Here is a 22,075-nt window from a genome sequence, read left to right as displayed (position 1 = left end):
TCTATAATTTGCTTGGCTTTAATTGACGTCTCTTTGGAAATGCTCTTAGATGAGCTAAGAGAAATGAAGGGAAGCGGCTTTGTAAAAGGAGAGGAGCAGTAGGGATAGTAAGAACCTAGAAGGTCACTCGAGCATCCTCCTACCCTGTCTACACCCAGATCCAGTCATAACCGAGACTTGTCACCCCCACCCTCTCAATGTCCTCCAGACTCATTCCTCCTTTCTAGCCCTTCTGCCTTAGCTTCTCCATCCATTCCCTGCTTGCGGCTCACCTCAGTGGAATCCTCTTTTCACATTCTCTTTCTAAAACCCAATATAATAATTATAATAATATATATGGCACACACCTCCTTAATAGTGTTTGATGGCTTCCCATCATTTAAACAGTGGTTCTCAAACTTTACCGTGCATAAAAATCACCTGGAGAACATGTTAAAATGCAGATTTTGATTCAAGAAGTTGAGGGTGAGGCCCAAGAATGTGCATGGTTAACAAGTATCACAGGTGATTAAAACAAATAGTAAGTAGACTTGCGTCACTCAGAGTGTGTCCATCGATCGGCATCATTAACATCATTCGGAGCTTGTTGGATACAGAAGTTTTCTGCCTCCGCTCCCAGCCCCACCTAGACCTGCCAAATCAGGATCTGAATTTTGACAAAGTTTCCGAATGATTTGGATGCACCTTAAAGACATAGACCACACTTTGATCTAAAGAATAAAATATAGAATCTTTTCCGTGGTATAGGAGGCTGCTCCTGAGCCATCATCTATTCATCTCTTCCCCACTATCTCACAGGACCCTCTCTGTGACCTACATAGGACAAACTATGGAAACTGGGGCACCAAAAAGCTAAAGCAGTGACTCCATCTTCTCCATCTTGGTCACCCCAGTGCCTAGCACAGTCTCTGCTACATAAGACATGCTGCAGTTGAACCAGATTAATTTATATTTTAAAACACATTTTGAAATACAGTATTACATTCATATTGTATCTTTCATCAAGGTACGATTTAACTGGGATGAAAAAGAATGAATGAAGAAAAGATTGTCAATGTCATGAGCCCAGACACATTTTACTCCTTGAAACACTGAACATGTGGTCACTGGGGAAGGGAGGAGGTACTTAGTCCTGTCTGCGAAGTCCTTGCTGTTCTCAGTTGATTTACTGCCTGAACTCAAAACCATGCTCTATATATTAAAGCACAACCCCCACCTTTTTTTTTTTTTTTTCTTGTTTAAGAAGAGCAAACTTTCGCCACAAAGATACAAGAACAGTAAATATTGATCTTCTTGACGGATGGTGCACCTCACGCCACAGGCCACTCAAGCATCTGCTCATTACCACCCAGCTCTCCCGTTTGTGGGGGAAATAACGCCAAGTGGCCTCCTGTGCTATCGGCTGCAGATTGCAAATATTTAAAAGAAATAAATTTCTCTGAATGAAAAGCACCTTTCTTTGTTCTCCAACCCCCTCTCCTCCCAAGTCATGTTGATTTTGGGGCTGTGCATACTGCCAGCACCTGTACTTTTCAATTGTTTGCTTGCCAAGATCACTGTGGTTTTCTTGCTTGGTTTTAAGAACCATTGTAAGTACAGTAGCCAATGAAGGTATATTTTCTTTCTGTCTTGGCAATCTCTAAGGGAGGCACCAGCTTCAGGACACCTAACAGCAACTGTAATTAGAGGAGATGGGAAGAGAGGAACAGAAATTGGAGCTCCTCTATCTGGATACTGTCCCCATATGACAATGAAAATGGAACACTGTAGACCAAAAAGAAAGGTTTGGATTTCCTCAACAGCCTTATTGTTTGGCAGAAAGTTTTTAAACTTGGTTTTACTGAAATCCAGAACCATTCTTTCAGTGAACATGAAGACTTGCAATAAAGAATAAGAATGGAATTTCTGCAAGTGAATATTCGAATTGTGATTGAGAATGGCCACTTAGACTATTACCTCCAGGGTCTAAATATCAATATAGAATAAAATCATTATTTCTTCTACATGAAGCATTACTTACCGTTTGATTTAGTAGGATCATGCCCTATGTGACCTTGGTCACTGCCCTTAATTTCTTCCCACTGAGCCATGTGACAATACACCACTAAAGTAAAATAAACTGCAGCCAGTTATTGTGATCCGATCAATATAGATAACAAACTGGGTATAGGGACAAATGATTAACGTGTAAAGCTTCACCCCTTCTCTTACCTGAAGCTGACTTCTCATTCAAAGAGAGTTACAGCCTCTATTACCACCATTGGGAGGATATTTGTCACTTTTCATTATATGACTTTATTCTAATTTCAGGAGCAAGTGTTTGAGGGTCCGCATGACTCCAAATCTTGATCCACATGGTTTACCCCAAACTTCAGGGGTAAAATAAATGCCCAGATCCAAGCACATCAGCACATTAAATTCTATTGGCTACAAGAACTGATGTTCAGAACCAATAGGATATAATGAGCTTTTGTTGAGACTTCCAGGATCAATGTTTGACTGAGAAATGGCAGAGTCTGGGGTTGCCACAGCCATATTACCAGCATGAAACAGATGAATTACCTTGGGCTTTGAATGACTTTTCTGGTAAGAAAGCTTGAGTTGGGTGAGCTGTACTCGCCTGTCTGCTTTACTTGGTGCCCAGAGACCTATAGTTGTGATATGAGGGTTCAAAATGCAGTATGTGGAACGGTTTATTTCACTCTGTGTAAAACTGATCAATTCTAATAAGGACAGTACTGATAAGGACGATGCAAACTTTGCCAGCATCATTCTTCAACTAGTTGAGCCAAAAAATTCTTGGTAATTTATTTATCCCAGAAATGAAAGAGATGATAGTTGCGACGAACACTTACAACTAAAATAAAAAGGTATTTTGGTTTTGTCAGTGTTTGTAGTGAGTTACGGAGTAAGAAGATGAAATCAGCCTCCCTATTTGCACTGGATGAGGCAGATCTTCATAAAATTGCATAACGAGTGTTTTGAAGTATCTGAAAATCACTAAGCCACCTCTGGTTTCATGTAAGACAGCCATAAATTAAAGGAAATATCATAGGAAACATGAAAATACCATTGTATAAATTTAAATTTAAAATTAAAGTCAGATTTACACAAAACAGATTTGTAAGAAGAGTTCAATCTTTTTAGAAAACTTGTTCTGCGAAAATCATCAGGTCTAGAAGTATTACAATCTCTATTTCAAAATGATTTATCATAAACTTATTCCCAGTGTTGTCATAGTCCATATAATACTCTTAACAGCTTTAGTAACAGTTGCATCAGCAGATTCTTCTCAAAATCAAAACTTATCATCACTAATTTGCAATTTGACTAATCATTTATATTTAATAGGAAAGCACTAGAAGGCTGACTGCAACCTCTGGATTCACTTGAGCAGGGCTTGTTGACTATTGGGCTTCCCAATAGCAGGGCAGTGAGCCTGCCTTCCCCATAACGAATCCCTCAGTGTCAGAATGAGACAGGCTTTTCTCTGGTTTCTCCAGAAAAGAATCTCCCAAATGCCAGCCCAGGAAGTATTTGCCTGGCTGACTGCATTCTGGGAACACAGTGAGGGGAAGCAACTGAAAGTCTCAAAGACCAATATCTAAAATTTCAAGAAATCCCTGTTTGGGGGCCCCACCTCAACTCTGAGCCCAGTGTCTCTGGGTTGGGAGCCTCTCTAATTTAACTTTGCAGGAGAATAAATCCTGGTCCTGACTCAACAGGGTGAGCCAAAGGAGACTGGAGCTCTGTATCCACACTCTCACCAGCCCCCTCTTTTAAGCTATGTGTATGTATGTGTATATATATATATAAAATTACAATTGTCAGCAGCACCTTATATGTGATAGTGGTTCTGGGCATTAGCCTTCTGATGTTTTTCAGGAAAAGAACAAAGTTACTCTCTCCACTTAGTTATTAATTAACCCTTCGGATGGGGTCAGGCATCCTTTATGATCGTTAGCCCTCTTTTTATAAGACCATAACTAAAAATACAACTGACATCTTATTTTTTCAGATCTCACTCAGACTCCAACTCACACATTATTCTATGTGGCAAAAAGAGCCCAATGTGAATATTTGAGACTAATACCCTGAGGGCCAGACCATCACACACTTATAACTACGTGCCCCAATGTATTGAAGGAAAAAACTACTAAAGTAGGAAAAAATAAATAAAAGGTCAATGCCTCCTTGAGAGCTATGGGTACAATATTATTAACTCTAAAGAAAACAAACTCGAGTTCCTTCCAGGTTCTCCTTTGTGATGGGTTTAGGTCGTGCTTGGACAAAGGAATCATAATTCAATTATCTAATGATTTATTACAAAACACTTTGCCCACACTGGATATTTTGATGTGTAAACATCAGAGTATTACACTCCGTCTATCCCAGGCTTCGCATTTCAGATTTCATTAGCCAATAAAGCCAGGTTTATTTATAATAAAGTTAAGCCCTTCAAACCACTGACCATGGAAACCAGATTTTGAAATAATTCAGATTTGTGTTTCTGTTCTTTCTAATTAGGGGTAATATCGGGAAGCACAGACAGTGGGTAGCATTGTTCGAGCACCATGGATTTAAGCAAGAAAATCTGATTATCAGCTCATGTCAGAAGCCAAGCGATAATGCAGCTTAGCATTCGTTTGGGCTTTTTCTTTGGCCAAAAGATAATTACCGTTCGTGAGGCCTTACGTAAGTGTATCTAATATCTAAGGCCCTAAAATTTATGAATAGCAAAGGCACACAATAGGCAAAGAAGAATTACTGTATTTATTATTTCTATGGCTTGTTCCACCATGATAATTTCATTATCTGGCAAAGTTGAACCTCTAAAATCAAAGTATTATTTCTTAAAGGACAATAAGTTAAATATGCTGGCAAGTTTTCTGCCCAATTTCCTCTGGTAAGAGTTATTTCTAACAAATAAGAAGACCAGTCAGAGTATTAGTAGGAAATTTACCAAAGGGGTTCAGAGTTACATATTGAGGTCATTGCACAAACAGATGTTAAGCTTCTGCAGTGAGATAATTTTTTCTTTCATAAAGTGCATTTCTTAATCCTGGGCTGTTGATGATAAATGCAATGCTTCCTATCAAACAATACCGAAAGTTTGAAAATTGGAACATCCTTCTTAGCAAATATGATGGTGTCAGAGTGAACACTGCTGTAATATAAGCAACCTGAGTGTACATCAGAATGAATTCTAGGAATCCAGAGGGAAAAGAATTATTTAGACTAGGGCTTAGAAGTTTGTTGTATAAAACCAGATCTGATTACAAAGATGAAAAAAAATCAAGTTGTGAAATTTCCAAAGTAAGCATACTGAGATCCTCTAAAATATAAAGAAGCAATTGCTTTTAGAAGAGAAAGACAACCTATTTATCCTTAACTAAGATGTTTTTAGGAATAAATTTTATTGTTCACTACTCATTATATATCAGTAGCAACTAACACTTTATTGAGTATATACCATAGACCAAGCATCGTTCTAAATATTTTAGACAATGTTAATTCATCAAATCCTCGTAGTAACCCTATGAAATCAGTATTTTATTCTCCCCTTTTTACAGAGTTGGAAAATGAGTCACAGAGAGGTTATAAAACTAGCCCAGTGGACTCCCACTACTCCAAAGTTTATATATAGGGTACTTGATTTTATTCATGCTGGTAATTAGATGTAGTTTGGTATATCAAGCTTCTAACCTCCAGTTCAAACAATTTTCTGCTTCTGTGTTCCCAGAATTTATTATAGTAATACTCACTCTGATCCTATCCTGAAGTGAAAGAAAATGGCATATTAAGACTAATTAGAGTAGTTCCACTGCTGGCTCAGACACTCACAACCAGCTTTCTAACCTTGGGCAAATCCTGAAACTCTCTGTTGAACAGAAGTCAAACAGGAGCAATGTTCCCTTCCCTGTCTACTTCCTGAGCTCCTTGAGACGGATGGGACATCTGAAAGAACTTTGAGAAGTGTGAAGCTCTGTAGAGAGGTGAGCACGTGACAGTACAATGACATTGGCCAAGGTCAGAAACGGAGGGTGAAACTGTCAAAGGTAAAGCTCTTAGAGTCTTTATCACACTCCCCTCACACCCCCATTTTTCCTCTTGAGCTCTTGCCTGCAACCTCGGTTTATTTGAAGGAGGGAAAAGAAATGAAGAACATTCAGAATAACAGTGAGGATAATGACAATAGGAATAGTAATAAATAGATGTAAAAAACAGACCCTAGAGCCAAACCGCCTTAGTTGGATCAAACCCTTGGGCAAATCGCTTAACCTTTCTTTGACTGCATTTCCTTATCTGTAAAATGAGGATAATAATAGTTCCTATCTGATAAGATATTTATGACAATTCAATGACAATTTCATAGAGAACTTAAAACAGCCTGGTAGAGAGTCACCTATCTATCTATCTATCTATCTATCTATCTATCTATCTATCCACATTTGTAAGCTGTGAATAGTAATAAGACTAATTCTTGACAGGTGCCACTGACTTAATGGTTACTGTACTAACAAGGTAAAAGATAGAATTATGTCTTTTCTTTGTTTCCATGTTTTATCCTCATGAAAAGTTAGTGATTTTTTTCTACCTTGGCCAAACAACTAGAACGGGAACCTGTGTTTCACAATTTACGTGGCTGATTTCATCTACCTCTGACTGTTTTTACTTTTTAGTGCCAAAATGTCCTCTTGAGCTTCATAGAACCATCTTTGATTATTGGAACTTTGGAGTTTCATGGGGACTGTGTTTATAGTGATCCCAAGGCATCAACAGCAAAGGACAAAACAGTCAAGTCAGTAGCAGGCACAAACAGCAGGGGAAAAGGAGCAGCCAATCAATAAATCTCTTGCCTTATAGTCCCTGGTCACAGCTCCTCTGCTCTTGCTCTGATCCTAATGACATATACTAAGGAGGAAGAATAAATATGTTCACTATAATACCATGAAATGAAGCACATTGTGACCATTTTACAGGTACAGAAACTATGAGTGAGCATATGTGGCTAAACTTGCCCAAGGTCAGCCAACGACAAAGGAGTGGGAAGGAGCTACAAGGAGAAACCTCCTACGTTTGAAGACAAAGCCCAGAGTTCTAGGCCGCTGTTGGCTCAGCATTGCACATAATGATTGAGTAACAAGTAGATCAGAAACCTTTAACACTTTTTGTAGTGTTTTTCCATATTTTTAAGACTGAATATTGAGCAACCAAAGACGCTAAATATTTTCTGCTAATGGAATGTCAACTTCGATTAAAACGAAGTTAGCTATTAGCATTACCTTAATACCAAAGCCAGACAAGGCACTACAGGAAACTACAGACCAACATTCCTGATGAACACTGAGGCAAAAAGACCCTTAAAAAAATACAAGCAAACTAAATTCAACAACATAGTAAAAGGATTATACAACATAACCAAGTGAGATTTATTCCTAGAATGCAAAGATAATTCAACATAGAAAAATCAATCAATGTAATATACCACATTAACATCCACATGATAATTATTTTTTTTTATTTTAGGAGAGGCAACCCTTGGTTGACCTCGCAGATTGCAAAGACCTTGTCGGCTTACAATTCCTTATTTTTTATTTTGTACATCTACAGCACCTGGTCTTCCTAGGTGGTCTCCCATCCAAGTAATAACCAGGCCTGCCCTTGCTTAGCTTCCGAGATCAGATGGGATCGGGCTTGTTCAGGGTAGCATGGCCATTGATTCCACATGATCATTTCAATTCTTGCAGAAAAAGCATCTGACAAGATTCAACAACATTTTGTGGTAAATAAATAAATAAAAATAAATAAATAAATAAAACACAACAAAGTATGAATAGAAAGAAACTACCTAAACAAAATAAAGGTCATATGTGAAAAGCCCACGGCTAACATCATACTCAACGATAAAAGACTGAAAGCTCTTTCTGTAAGATCAGAAACAAAACCAGAATGGTCACTCTCATTACATTCATTCAAGACAGTATTGGAAGTCCTAACCAGAGCAATTAGGCAAGAATAAGAAATAAAAACAATCCAAATTGGAAAGGAAGAAGTAAAATTAATGGTTCATAGATGACATGATCTTATTTGGAGAAAATCCTAAAGCTTCCACTCCTAAGAAAAAAAAAAAAAAGATTGTTAGAACTAATAGATGAATTCAGCAATGTTACAGAATACAAAATCAAATCACAAAAATTAGTTCTATCTCTAATTACTAACAGTGAATCATCCCAAAATGAATTAGGAAAACAATTGCATTTAAAATAGCATCAAAAAGAATAAAATACTTAGGAATAAACCTAACCAAGGAGGTGAAAGACTTGTATGCTGAAAACCACAAAACATCACTAAAAAAAATTAAAGATACAAATAAATGGATAGACATTCCATGCTTGTGGATTGGTAGAGTCAATATTGTTAAAATGTCCATACTACTCAAAGCAATCTATACATGCAACACAATCCGTTCCAAAACCTCAATAGCATTTTTTTTTTTTGCAGGGAAAAAAAAAGCTTATCCTAAAATTCATATATATTCTCAAAGGACCTGGAATAGTCAAAGCAATATCAAACAAACAAAGTTAAAGGTTTCACACTTCTTGATCTTAAAACATTTTACAAAGCTACAATAATCAAAACAGTGCGGTACTGAAGTAAAGACAGATAAACAGATCAGAGAAATAGAAGAGAGAGCCCAGAAATAAACCTTTATATATGGTCAGATGAACTTCAACAAGGGTCCCAAGACCACTCAATGGGGAAAGGACAGTCTCTTCAAAAAATAGTCTTTGGAAACTGGATATTCACATGTTAAATAATGAAGGTAGATTCTTATCTTATACCTCCTTTATCTTTGAGGTCTACAAAAAGCAAATGACTCCAGTCTGCCTTTATTCAAAAGTAAGCTTATTAGGAAAAGAGACTGTTGTCCCACCCCACAGGGGAGTCCTGCCATTTCCAAGAGCTGCATGCTGGTTCCTGCAAGTCTGCCATTCTGGAGGTCAGAATAGAAATCCCATTTTTGCCATACAGCTAAATTACACTCTTAACTTATCTGGCTTTTTGATCTCTATTGGCCAACTTCTCTATCTCTCTCACTGGTTCAAAATTCATGCAAAGAAAAGAGGAGTGTTATGTATCTTTAGCCCACAACATGAATGGTTGTCTGGGGTTTTGTTTGTTTTCTTTTTGTTGTTTTCAGCATCAACCCAATCCTTTGCTATGTGGGGAAGAAATTCCCCGTTGAGAGGTAGCACCCAGTAGAAACTGAAGGGGCAGACTCTTTATCATGTTCCCAACCCTTGGCATCACGCAAATGCTTTTGCTTCTTAACCTATAGAGGAGCCTTAGATGCTGTTTTCCAAGCTCAGCTCTCTAGACTCACAGAAGCTGCAAACCTCTGATGTCCTCTCTGCGATTTGAAAATGGTAAGGTCCTCCCTGATACATTCCCTAGATCTATGGTGAGGCGTTAAACTACTCAATGATTTAGCTAGATCTTCCCTTTGGTCTGTGCACTGCTCCCCTCCCAAGAGCCTCAGCATGTTGTTAACCTAAAGTTAGATATTAGATGCAGTTTTCTTCATAACCTTACATCTTGAAGCCTTGTGAGGCAAGAAACGTAACTGCTGCTTGGGCACAGCTCTTCCACTTAAGAGGAATATTGCTATTTCATTTATGAAAAGTTAATTATGAGAAAGGCAAACTTTATCGCTAATATATATCTATTTTTTAATTATAAAATAAATGCTCACTCAAAAAACCTTAAACAGTGTAGAAGAATATACAGATTTCACCATTCTCAAGAGGTCATTAATATTCCAAATTGTTCTTGAGTTGCTTTCAGAAAGTTTTGATGCATATACACACACACACACACGCTTTTTTTTACACAAATGAAATCACGGTGTAACCAGATAAAGCTGTTTCCTCAGGGCCCACTCCAGAGCGGGGCCACATTCAAAAGAAAGCAAGCCCAAGTCCTACCTCCAAAAACTAGTTAGAAAGCAACTAAAATCACATTAGTCATTCAAAAAGTTTTAAAAAAGTATTGCCTTGAATAGCAAATAGCAATGTAATGATAGCTTTTTCTTTCATTCTCTCTACCCCATCCTCTCTCTCTCCCTCTCTTTTTCCCTCTCCCTCTCTCCCTCCCTCCTACCCTACCCCTTCCCTCCTCCCTATCTCTCACCCCATTTCTCCTCCCAACAGAAAACTATCTCCTCACAACTCAATCCACGCTAGCTCTAGTCTTTCTTCCCTTCTTTCTGTCTCTCTTGTGTATTCTGTACCCTTTAGTAACTTAGGTCCATTCCAAAATCACTAGCCTTTCTAGGATTCTTTTAATTCTTTTTTATACCCATTACTAGATTAACCCAACAAAAGGTCAGACAGACATGGCTGATAGGGCCAAGCAACAAAGGCACTTGACCACTGGAGAGATCAAGGTTATGAATATGCACATGCACCTTGTCCTTGTCACAGTATGATACTTAATGTCTATAATTTCCTTCTTTTACTTGTGAATTCATCATGGACATATTTGCTCATCAACACATAGCATTCTGACTCATTTTTTTTAAAGTACATAGTATTCTATAGTATTAAAAATTCATTTAACCAGTCACCTACTGATAAACATATAGGCTTGTTGATACTACAAAGAATAAATTTTGTACACATATCTCTTTATACTCTAGAAAGTATAGATGTGTTCTTAGCAACCACTGATATGTGTTACTCTGGCTCAGCATCATATAATAATAACGAATGCACATTGTTTAAATAAATGAATGAACGAGTGAGCAAATAATTGAGAGTGCGATGATAAACCACAACCAAGGTAAATGATGTAGCAGTCGGGCCTGCATTATAGGATTACACCTCTACTTGGCGACTCCTGAATTCAACTTTCTCACCTGTGAAATGGAGAAATGTTTTGAAAAACTGTTGTAAAAATTAAATGAGGTGCCTAACCCATGGCATCATAAGCTATTAATTCTGAGCTAAAATCACTCGTCCATTTAGATCATTTAAACCATTTAAAGCAGACCATTTAAAACAGAGTCTGAGCACTGCGAACCTTTCATGGACTGGGAGAATCTCTAGACGTGTTTGAGAGACACAACGCAGAAGGAGCTGTCTCAAACCTGGAAGGGCATTTTCATGACTCCAGTATTTTGGATGTTTTTCACAGCACTATTATAAGGTGTTGGAATTTGCCTTGATCTTCCCATGACAACTTCAAAAATTAATTTTGCAGATACATATTTTCTTGTTCTTCAAAAAATATATAGTGACAGCTACGTAAGCACTCTCTAAGCCTTGGGGAATTTATACAACATCATAAATAAAAGATATTTTTATTAAACAATTGCTTATAAGCTAGGTGATGTTCAAAGAAAGCCAGTATATTCTTTACCTTAGGAGATGCAAAAACAAAAAACAAAAAAAAAAGGCAACTAAATATAGTGGGAAGATCTCTGGCGTCACACAGACCTGAGTTTAAAGCCCAGCATTCATTCATTCATTCATTCATTCGTTCATTACAATTTAAGTGGTTTGAATGCTAGATATTTTGTTAAGCTGAGAGTGAACGAATATCCCACATTGTCACTTAAAAGATATTTAAACGTTATTGAATGATTTAGTTTCTCTTTGTTTAAGGTACGATGTCAATTTTATAAGCTTTCATAAAGGTAAAGTATACAACAGAATTTAGTAAAAGCTGGTTTCTTCTCACTCCTTCCCAACTAAGAGCTAACAATTCAAGTCAAGCCACAAACATATTAACAATCACAGAACTTAATGAAGAAAGCATTAATCATAGGAGAATAAAGAACAGAACAGTTACATCAAAATCAAGTCAGGGAATTAAAGAGATCCTGGGGCCTAGAACAGGCACATAGAAGATTCTCAAAAATGTCTATTGACTGGGTATAATAATCAAAAATTCAAATAATTAGAACTTCACATTTGACAGGAGACAACACAGCACTCCAAGAAGGGACCAGTGGCAAAAATCAGGAGACGTAAGTTTGAGTCTAAAAGTTTGGTCCACGAGCCATGTTATCTTGAGCAAATCATGATCTCTGGCCTCTGTCTCCTTATCTAAGAAGTTAGAAGGTTGAGCTACATTTTCCCTAAGGTACCCATGATTCCAGGTAAAAAATACTTGTCAAAGCTGCAAGCCACCACTTTGTAGTTTATTTGCTCAGTTTGAAACTGAACTGCACATAGGTTCTTCCACTAACCAGAGCTGGTTTGTGGAAGAGACATCATCAGTGTGGACATCATCGGTGTAGCTCTGTTTTATTTTTCACTCTAAAGTATAATATATAGAGTAGCAAGTTAAGAAACACATATCACTTTAAAAAAAAAAACATTTTAAAATCTAAGGACTAAAAATTAACCAGTCACTTCATGTTTTTAGCAAACACACTTACCATTGTGTAGGGTTTTATTGTCCCCTCAGTGAATAGAAGCCTTTAAAAATGTATATGCCCAGAACTGAATACCGTGTCAAATCTATTGGCACTGCATGTTTAAACACCTGCATCTCATCATCAGCCCTTCATAATATTGTTAAACAAAAATTACACTTATGATGAGTAATGAAACCAAATATATTCTTCCTTAAGATGTACTCATTCTTGCATGATAAGTAACCCAATAATAAAATGTGAAAGCTACTCAGGTAAAACAGAATTCATAAATACATTCATAGAATGCTCAATAAAGTTTTTAAATGATTATAATAAACTGTAATGATCTCATCTCCCTTATTGGAGAATTCTCACCTTATTTGTTCAAGGACGATCGATTTCATCCTATTTGTTTACCAGAGTTCTAAATTTCACTTGGGTTTAAGATTTAAAGCTCAAAAAATTATTTTTTACTTTGAGATTTGACCAAGTTTACTTTGATTTTTTTTCATATTTATAATGAAAATGAAAACTTGAGATAAAGGCTAAGCTTGACTTTGTTTAAAACCAACAACATTTGCTGATGGATTTAAAAAGAACCACAGAGGAAGTAATTCATCCACTTCCTCAAACAAAAAGACAACAGCATGCTAATCACTGTGATCGAAAAAGGACCAGCCTCAAAAAAAAAAAACAGCCTTCAATGTATTAGTCTATAAGCTTTAATATTAGTTAACATTTATGAGTCAAAGGATAACATTTCATTAAAAAATGTAGTAGCCCTGTGAAAGTGAGACACACAAATATACAGTGCATTAGTCAGAAAAAATGGTAGTAAAAGCCACCACACATGGCAGACTTTCCATGTGTGCCAGTCACTGTTCCAGGCATTCTATCTTGAACTCAATTCCCACGACTTATGAGGTTGATGCTATTATTATCCTATCCTGCAGATGAGGAAGCTGAGACATAGAAAGATAGATCTATTTCCCAAAGTCATAGGACAGAAAGCAGCAAAGCCAGGATTTCAACTGAGGCCATCTGACCCCAGGGTTTGTCTATGTAATCACTATCCTTAACCATTTATTCAGTTTGCCACCCACTCAAGCAACAGCCATCTAAAAGCAGGTACCAACAATCTCAGCATCACATTTCTAAATAACCTGGTAAATAGTCAAGAACTTGCTGGTAATTTCATAATCCACCCTGGAACTAGACTGGTCTTTTGGAACCCCATCTTGTCCTGACCGCAGGGCATCTCCAGCTTATTGAAATGGGCTTATCCCTTCTTTCTCAACACTCTAAGCTCTAAAACTTATCTGGTCAATGTCACATCCACCATAGGTAAAGGAGGCTACTGGAACCCTGTGCCTGAAGTCCTCTGCCACTCACAATCTTCCTCAAATCTTCGCTAATGTGTGTCTTTGATACTCAGGCATAATATAACGTTTATCTCAGAAGAAGATTAATATGATCTAAAACACAGCAACCACTCCCGCAGTATGGGATGGCTTAAAGGCCTTGGAGCAGCCTGAAGTCACACTCCCTCTCCCCCAGCTGTTTTGCTGCAGCTGTCTGAACTGCCCCGGTTTGAAGCGGATTGAGTACCCCCCACACACCCTGGCATGTTGACTGAGGCTTCAGGTATTAGACCTGGGAGCCTGTCCTGAGAACCAGGCCAGCTGCCCGGGCCCCACTCCTGCTCAACCCGATCTCCTGAGAGAAATGCATACCTGCTGCTCTCCTTTCACCTCCAGGAAGTCAGCCCGACCAGTCCTCTTAAACCTAAGTCACTTCCTGTCACTCACAGCCCTCCAACACTCCTCATCTCATTCAGGCGGAGCAGAATCTGAGACCCCCATAACTGCTTTGACCAATCTGAGACATGTTTGAGCATTAGAGAGGATCCTGCTAATAATTATTCTGGAACAATAACAGGTGTAAACTTGGACCATCCTAGGCAGACAAGAACGTCCTCATTACCTCGCTTATCTACTCACTCTACTTCCTGCCCTTTTGCCATTCCTTCATTATCCCAGACCTATTATTGTCTCAGAACCTTCACACTTGCTGCTCCCTCTGTGGGAACACGGTTCCTCTAGCATCTTCATGACTTGGTCTCATTCTTTCTAATTTCCTTTTGCATTAAATATATATGATATTAGACTTCAAGTAAAATATCATCACCATATTATAGAAGTGACCACCTCACACACACACACACACACACACACACACACACACACACACACACTTGTCCCCCTTGGGTTCTTTATCACTGCCAAATTACCATATATTCTATTTATTTATTTTGTGTGTTATCTATCTTCCTCAGGGCCTCCACAGAAGATTGCACAGGTTGGCCTGAAGCCCACATTCCACTTGCCAAGCCTCACACAAGGGCTTGGGGTTGCATCAACCTGGAGAAAGTGTTCCCTTCCATCGACAATGAGTACCTTTTCCAATTTGTACAAAGGCTCCATATATCCTAGCAATGGCCTTAGTCTCCCTACCACTGGAATATAAACTCTATGACTTCAAACTTTTCTTTCTAACTATTCACTGTCTCCATTGCCTAAAAAAAAAAAAAAAAAAAAAAAAAAGTGTTGCCAGTTATAGATGCTGGAGAACATTAGTCAAATAAACAAATGAATGAAAGCAAGACTGAGTTCTGTTATCACATTTCCAGATGCTAAGATATTTTTCCCTCTTTTCTGTTCTAAGCTTCCTTCCCTCCCTCTCAATGTCTATTTATTTTTTATACACATTTAACTTTACTTTCTTAATTAAACTCACACTTGTAGTAAACAGTTTATCTTAAAACTTCAGGGAGACTTGTAGAATTTAAAAGTCTCTTTCAGGTAAATTTCTCAGCCAATTCGGGATTTAATTCCAATCAGTTCAAAGTTCAAAGTCATTTTCCGACTGGTCTCTACTCTCAAAAGTGCTCCCTACTCTTCCCCTCTAGCCTGGAGCTTTGCAGGAGGAAGCACTTTGCCTTGGCCCAGAGAAGGGGTGATGACCCCGAGTGCCATCAGCCAGGTTCTCCCTGGTCTCTGCCCAAGAGCCTCTTCCCTTCTGTCTCTGCTGTTTTGATCTCTGTCCCAGGTGCCACCGTAGCTGCTATAAGGTTCCAAATGACCTTTGGAATGTGGAAGGACAGTGCCAGCATCTGCCATCGAAGTCCTGCTCTCATCCTGGGTCTGGAGATCTGTGTGACCTGCAGCTTCCTCCTCTGAACACCAGGGGACTCCTGGGCCTGGCTCCTCTCAGCATGCCCACTCCCCACTCTGGGTCAAATAGAGAAATCTGGATACCCCACACCACTTGCAGTCTGTGGCAAACTGGGGTGCTAGTCAGTTTCTTATTCTCGCTCTCTCTCTCTCTCTCTCTCTCTCTAAAAAAACTATGCTGCTGCATTTTTGTTATGAAATATTTATTCTTGAGATAAGATATGGGAACACGAGCATTGGTTAGTTATGATTTTCTCTAGATTTTTAGATGCCTGGAATATTTCACACGGTCAGAGAAAAGAGACATGGTACCTCTCCTACTCTGTTGCTCTTGCCTTATGTTGATGAGGGTCCCCTAGAACTCCAACAGAAATAAAAGCACAAGGCCTCCTGGGAATGAGTATTACATTACCTCTGGTACTGAGCATCTATTAGGTTTTGAGCAAATGCACTCATGGTTTTCCAGCCTTGGTCAAATCCCGCAGCATTCTCTCAATCTCTGGCTCCCTCCTTCTCATGGCCAGACTGGAACAGGGTCAAGCTGGCAGCTGGTAGGGGGCTCTGATTGGGAACCGATGGGATTCTGGGAAGAGTGGTAACCCAGACTTTACATAAACAGGTTCAGGAATGGGCTTGCTGACTCAGAGTTCTCCAGCCCCAAGGGGTAAGTCCAGCCCCGTGGTCCAAAAGGAAACAAATGACTGTCTTTCTGGGTAACTCAGTCTGGAAACCTGACCCAGGCCAGAGGGGAAGCTTCACCTTCCCCAAATCCCCCTTGCTAGAGCAAGGCATGAGGACTCCTGAGAGGGGCTGATCAGGGAGGGAGCTGAATCCAGAGGGGATTACGCTCAGCTTCGCATCTCCAAACAGCAAACCCCAGCCCTGAATAGTGCAGGACAGTACAGAATGGGTTGGAGGGAGTGGAACTAAAAAGGGGAGTTTGGGAAGACTGCTTCTGACGCCCGTTTCCCTCTGTATTTGGGGATGGCGATTGGGATTTAGCTATATGTGAAATATCACATAGGGGTCACATCCATCATGACTCTGTTCTCCATCAGAGATGTATCTTCTCAAAATCTGCCCTCTCCTGAGAAGGAAGCCCAGAGGAAAGGAAGATGGAATGTATTTTTCTCTTCTAAAAGTCAAGTTGCAGGTAAATTTCAGCTTTATATTTTTTTTTCCTCTACGTATCTCTTTTTGAGGGCCTGGAAGCGTTCAATATCCTCTGAACTTTCTTAACTTAGTTGTCCAAGGACCTGTTCACCAGTTCCATCTTTTCTGTTTCAATGAATGAGAAACACAGAACTTCCCTCAGTGCCCCTCTTCTTTCAACCCAATGTTTGCACCTTCAACAAGTGCTCAAGGGGTGAGGTTCATGCAGCTCATTGCAGGGCACAGATAGAATCCCTTTCCCATCCGGATACCTCAAAGAGGTCTCAACAATTGAAGGTGACTCTAAATCCTGACAGAGCAAATCCCATCCAGGGTGGGTCCACATGGAGGAAAACAAGACCGGTGGGATGGTGGCACAGATGTGGGAGCTTCCAGAGTGAACCAAGTTCATTCCAGGAACACCAACTAAATACAACAGAAAAGTGGAGACAGAGCTTTATCAGGGTATCTCCAGCTCCTGCAGAGTGCCCAGTTCATTCATTGATATGCACAACAAATTCCAAATGAGCATCTACGATGCACCAGGCATCCTTTGGGAAGCTGGAGCTACAACGAAAAATAAGACAGACAGCCTAGGCTTCGCCCTTATGAAGTTTAGATTCTAGCACATAGCAGGCGCTGAATCAATAGTTATTGAATTAATCAAGTGAAGAAAATGGCTGAGTTAGCACTTCTCTTTTTTCTTGTGTATCCTCATCTGCCACATTACAAGATAAAAAGAATGATCTCCTATGAATTGTCAAGTTGGCCAAGATATTTAAAATTTAGTATGAAGACTTACCGAAGACTTTATATATATAAAGACTACATATATCAAGATGCTACGTCCACTATTACTAACAATAACCCTTGTGTATAGTGTTCTTGAGGTTTTGTTAAAAATAGTATAAATTATCATGATTAGACATGAAAAAATAATATTCATTTCTATTTTGTCTCATTTACATTTTAATTGGATGGGATATGTATTTTATAATATATTTATATTTTATAAATTCATTACTATATAGTTTATAGCATTCTAATGAATGGAGTAGGTACATATGCACAAATAAATATAAGTAGATTGAAGAAAGGCACTCAATTTTTTTCAGAGCTGAGAATTTGCTGTTAGAATATGGACACCATTGTTTTAGATCCTTGGGCACAAACTAGCTGCTGAGTAATTCCACATTGGTTTACTTAGGAGAGCTCCAACCAAACCAAGTTCCACTAGCTCTGAGGCAAGTGGGGCTGAAACCTGAAAGAATGCGAGGTGCATTCCAGGCAGACAGAAAGGGCCTAGGAGGGAAGTGTGCTTGGTGGGCTGGAGCAGCGAGAGGCTAGAGAGAAATAAATGAGCGAGGAAGCCAGGAAGGTAGTGAGATCCAGATCAGGTCGGATCTCGGAGTTCATAATAAAGGCTTCGGATTTTATTGGGAGTGAAACTGGAGCCCATTGGAGGTTTGTGAGCAGAAGAATGATCTGATCTGTTTATATTTTTGGAAACATCACTAAATCCTTCAATCCAGCTTTGACCTGGAATATATTTTTACTATCTTCTGTCTGTCTGATTTGTGTGTATATGTTTCAAATGACTCTAAACTGGGAAAGGAAAGACATAAATTTATCCCCCAAATGACGATATCTGTCACACTAAATACAGACTTAATTCTATAACTTGACTTTTCCATTTAGCATCTGGTTATTGAGATTTATCCTTGATGGTGTGTGTAGCTTTAATTCATTCCTTTAAACTACTTGCAACAGTCCACTGCACAAATATACCACGATGTATCTATCCAATCTCCAGTTAACTGACATGTATGCCATTTCTATTTACCATTATCAAAAATCAGTGCAACAGAAAACATTCTTCGATATGTCTCCTTGAGTACATGTAGTCTCTAAATTTATACCTGGTGTGAATTCTTGGGTCAAAGGTATTTACATTCAGTTGCATTAGATCATAAAAATGCTTTCCAATGTGACTGCAGCAGTATGCATGAGACTTCTCATTTCCCAACACTTGTTACCATCAGACTTTTTAATCTATGTCAACTGAAGGATATATAGTAAGCCTAAATATCTATTTACACATTTATTGGCTATGCAGGTTGTTGCTTTGTGAATTGTCAATTTATGTCCTTTACTCATTTTTCATCCCCGTTACCTATCTTTCTTTTACTGACTGGTAGGAATTCCCTGTAAAGTCTAGGTACCAACCTCTTGTTAGCGTTTGCTTTCTAAATATTTGCTTGTCTTTTAACTTTTGTTATAAATCTTGGTAAATAAAACATTTTAATTTTAATGTAGTAAAATTTATCAATAACTTTAAAGTTTGTGATATTTATGCCTTACTTAAGAAACTCTTCCTAAGGGATTAAGGTCATAAAAGTATTTTTATTTCCTTCAAAGGTTATTCCTTTCACATTCGGGTCATAAACTCATCCCAAATTTACTTTTCTGTATGGTGGGAAGTAGGCATTTAATTTCACCTTCTGTTCTGTAGAGATAGCCAGTTGTCGCAACTACCATTCATTAGATAGTTGTTCCTTTCCCCATCAGTATCTAATGCTCCTCCTTTCATATCTGTTCCATTGGCTTATTCTCGAGCCAAAAACACATTGTCTTATTACTATAGCTTTATAAAAGTCTTGGTATCTGGTAGGATAAGTTCCACATTTTGTTCTTTATAACTCTTGTATCTACACTTAGTCCTTGGTCTTCCATACAACTTATAGGATCAGATTTTTATCCACTCAAAACACTACGATTGTCTTCTCATTCATTAGCATAGTATATCTTCCTTTATTTAGGCCTTCCTATATATTTTTAAGTAATATTTTAAAACGTATATTCTCCATATGTTTTACAAATATTTTGTTAGATTTATTTCAACCTAATTGATAGTTTAGGTTTTAATAATTTATATGTTTTAAAAATTTGAAGATAATTTTGAAGGTATGTAATATATATATATTGTCCTTTTTTCTCCAATTCTTGTATCTCATTTTTTTTCATATATTTCATTGCTTTGAACCCCCAGGACATTGTTGAATAGAAGCAGTAATAGTAGACATTCTTGTTTTTTCTGACTTTAATGAAAATGCTTCCAAAGGCTCACTATTAAGTCTGATTATTTTTTCTCTAAGCTTTTTATAGATTTTTTTTCAGGTTAAAGGACTTACTTTCTATTCCCAGTTTTCCAAAAGTTAATTTTTTTTCTTCCCAAAAATTAATATTGAAATGTCTATTAGGACAGTTATATGATTTTATTCCCTTAACCTATTGATGTACATTTAATGAATTTATTTTTTGATGTTAATCTATTCTTGTATCCTTAGAATTCTACTTGATTATGATGTATTTTATTATATACACTGACAAATCTGATTTTTCTAGTACTTAATTTAATATTTTTCATAAGTGAGATTGACCCATAGTTTAACAAATTCTATGTTCAATGCGTTACTAGCTTCAAAAAATAACTTAAGTGGCTTTTTTTCTTTCTTTATGTAATGACTATATGACATTTGAAATTTTAATAGAACTCAGCACAAAACTCTCTTGGCATGCTATTGTCGAGGGAATAAAAATTTCTGACTATTGATCTAATAGTGTTTTTAATTTATTGACCTAAGTTATTCATAGTATATAGTACTGACTCTTAATCTTCTGAATCTCTATGGTATTCGTACACACATTTCTCTTTTTATTCATAATATTGTTTCTCCTTTTTTTTTTTTTGTTTTTTACTGATCAGTCTTGCTAGGTTTATATTTTATTCACGCCTTCCAATGACAAGATTTTCACTTCGTTGATTATGTCTAATTGTATTTTTTTCTATTTTAGTGATTTATTGTCTTTGATTAGTTCTTTCTTCTTGTGTCCTTTGAATTTATTCTGTTGTTTGAATAACTTATCTGCAATTTTCCATTTTCAACCTTCATTTTTCTCTGAAATTTAAGACATAAATCTACCTCTAAGAACCACTTTAGCTGCATCCTAAATTTTTTATTATCATTTAATTTTGAGTATTTTCTCCTTTTTATCATTATTTCTTCTTTGACCTATGAGTCATTTCGAAATAAATTTTTGTATATTATTATTATTATTTTCTGTGCCAAATACTTTTAGTCACGTATCCCAACATCCATTTTTTTCTCATCCATTGTAACAGAACCTTAGTTTGAGGTCACAATATTCCCAGTTAATGGATATTTCCCAACCTCTCTTGCAGCTAGGACTGATCATGAGACTAAGTTCTGATTAATGACATAGTAAGCATTAAGCATCTCAAATTTAATATTCTCCGAATATAGCTACGATGATCTCCGCCAAAAATCTGTTCTCAAGATCCCCAAAACTATCACCTAGGAAGTAAATCATCCACCCCAATATTTTTAGGCTAAAAACCCAAAAGTCCATCTTGATTACTCTTTTCTTCATACCCTACAGGCAACTCATTATGAGGTCCTATCATCTCAACCTCAAAAATATTACTAAAATCTGACCACTGGAATATTCTAATAACTTCCTAATGGCACTCAAGTTTTCTTATTTCCCAAAGATTTATCCTGCATGTATCATCCAGCGAAATTCTTAAAGAGTAAATCAGATCATTTTATCTCCAGCTACAAAATAAACTCTCATATGGTTTCTGCTTCGCGACCAGAAAATAAACTGTTTTCATTGGCCGCAAGGCCCTTCATGATCCGGTCCCTGCCCACTGCTCTACTCACTCCTTCCCTCTCCCCTTCCAGCTGCACTGACATCCTGTCCACTCTTAAACATGCTAAGCCCAGTCTGTCTCAGGCTGTTTTTTCTGCTTTGAACAGTTTGCCTCCAAAAATTTTTTGCTGGTCAGAACTTTATCTGGTTGTCTCATTCTCATAGATCTTGTCTGGGCTCAAAAATCACCTCTTTAGAAAGGTCTTTCCAGACCACCCTACCTTAGCTAAAGCAGTAACCTCCCCACCACTCCACATCAAGCTCGACCTCATTACCCCAATATGCTTTTTCAGAGCCCTGTAGTTTTCATTACTTGCAATTACCCTATTTATTTTTTGCTTATTTTTCATTATTTATGTTCCTCAGTATATGATGGGCTCCTAGAAGGCAGATTCTTTTTCTTTACTGCTGCTTTTAGAACACTCCTCTGTCATAGGTGGTCAGTAAATACAATACATAATATATAATATTGGAATACACACACACATGATATGGATCATTTGATGTCTAACATTATGTAAAATATGTC

The 22,075-nt window shown here is 37.7% G+C and overlaps 1 protein-coding gene and 1 pseudogene across 1 annotated transcript in view; both read right to left on the bottom strand.

Annotated features, from left to right (window-relative positions):
- The window catches only part of CUNH12orf42 (chromosome unknown C12orf42 homolog), a 118,294-nt gene that overhangs the window by 46,940 nt on the left and 49,279 nt on the right, over nucleotides 1-22,075 (bottom strand). The gene's annotated exons all lie outside the window — the stretch shown is intronic.
- Nucleotides 7,606-7,724, bottom strand: LOC120615328 (uncharacterized; annotated as a pseudogene).

The sequence above is a fragment of the Pteropus medius genome, unplaced genomic scaffold, assembly GCF_902729225.1.
Source record: "Pteropus medius unplaced genomic scaffold, Ma_sr-lr_union100, whole genome shotgun sequence".
Classification (NCBI taxonomy): domain Eukaryota; kingdom Metazoa; phylum Chordata; class Mammalia; order Chiroptera; family Pteropodidae; genus Pteropus; species Pteropus medius.
Note: the sequence above shows the minus strand (reverse complement) of the source record. Positions and strands in the feature narration are given on the sequence as shown.